Source organism: Leishmania donovani, chromosome 24 (genome assembly GCF_000227135.1).
Source record: "Leishmania donovani BPK282A1 complete genome, chromosome 24".
Taxonomy (NCBI): Eukaryota; Euglenozoa; class Kinetoplastea; order Trypanosomatida; family Trypanosomatidae; genus Leishmania; species Leishmania donovani.
This window is the reverse complement of record NC_018251.1, coordinates 153743-154949: the sequence shown is the minus strand read 5'-3', so window position 1 is coordinate 154949 and position 1207 is coordinate 153743.

Below are 1207 nucleotides of genomic sequence, written 5' to 3'. Positions count from 1 at the left end.
CTGCTGCGCGCGTCCACGGCAGCGGCGAAGGCAGCCCACGACGCACGCACGACGCCGCGCCGCACCACGGCTGCCTCGCCCTCCACCGACGTCAGGGCAGCAGCAGCAGCAGCCGGCTGCACAAGCTCCTCCAGGTCCGCGGGTGTCTTGTCCAGGTCACGGTGCATAAGCATCGTGTTGAACACGAGACCCCGGCGGAAGTAGTCGCGCTTCGACTCGAAGTACTCCATCGAGTCTGACTTCCGGATACGCAGCAGCGGTCCACCAAACTCGTTCACGAAGTCGGTGATGTCGACGTCCTTCATGATGAGGTAGTCGTCGTTCATGTAGATGAAGACGGAGGACGCGTTGCGCAGTCGGTACACGAAGGGTTCGACGACGTAGCTGTTGACGGTCGTTAGCGGCGCGGGCGGCATCAGCGCGCGCTGGTCCACAATGTGGATGCGCGTGTAGTGCAGCGTGCCGGTGTGCGCCTCCTTGACGAAACGCGCCTCGGCCGTGCCGAGAACCCTCGGATTGTCGCCGTCAGCGGCACCACCCGACGCCTCAGCGCGCGCTGCGGCCGCCGTGGCAGCGGCGTAGAGGGAGCGCATGAAGAAGTTCCTGCTGTGGTTCATCCACAGCGGCACGTTGCCGTACGGCGCCACGACAGCCATGCGGCCACGGTGCCAGCTGCGCGTGTGCTCCAGCAGCCCGCGCATGCCGTGGCGCAGCTCGTCGCAGTCTGCGTCGATGTCGTCCGGCTTCACGCTCTCCAGGTCCGCACCCAGCGCGCGCAGCAGCTCCATGTTCGTCAGCGTCATCTCCGGCGGCGGCAGCGGTGCGTCCTCGACGCTGCGGGGCCCGTTCGGGTGCGTGGCGGCCCACCACAGCGACGCCTCCACACGCTTCATCGCGTCCTTGCCGGCGCCCACGTCCGCTAGCAGCTCCGACATGGCGCACGGGCTCGACGCCGACACGAACAGCAGCTCGGCGATGTAGCGGCTGAAGGCGTCCTCGGCGATGTGCGGCGCCTCGGTGTCCGTGTCGGCCGAGCGCTGCATCTCGCCCCACAGCAGCTGCACCGACGCAATCATGTTCCAGCACTCCCACGTCTTCGCAAACGGCTTCGTGTAGCTGCGCGTGATGTCGCTGCCATTGACGTAGGAGTAGATGAAGTCGAGGTGTGCGTGACGCTGCAGCAGCTCGTCGCGCGTGTAGCGGCGGG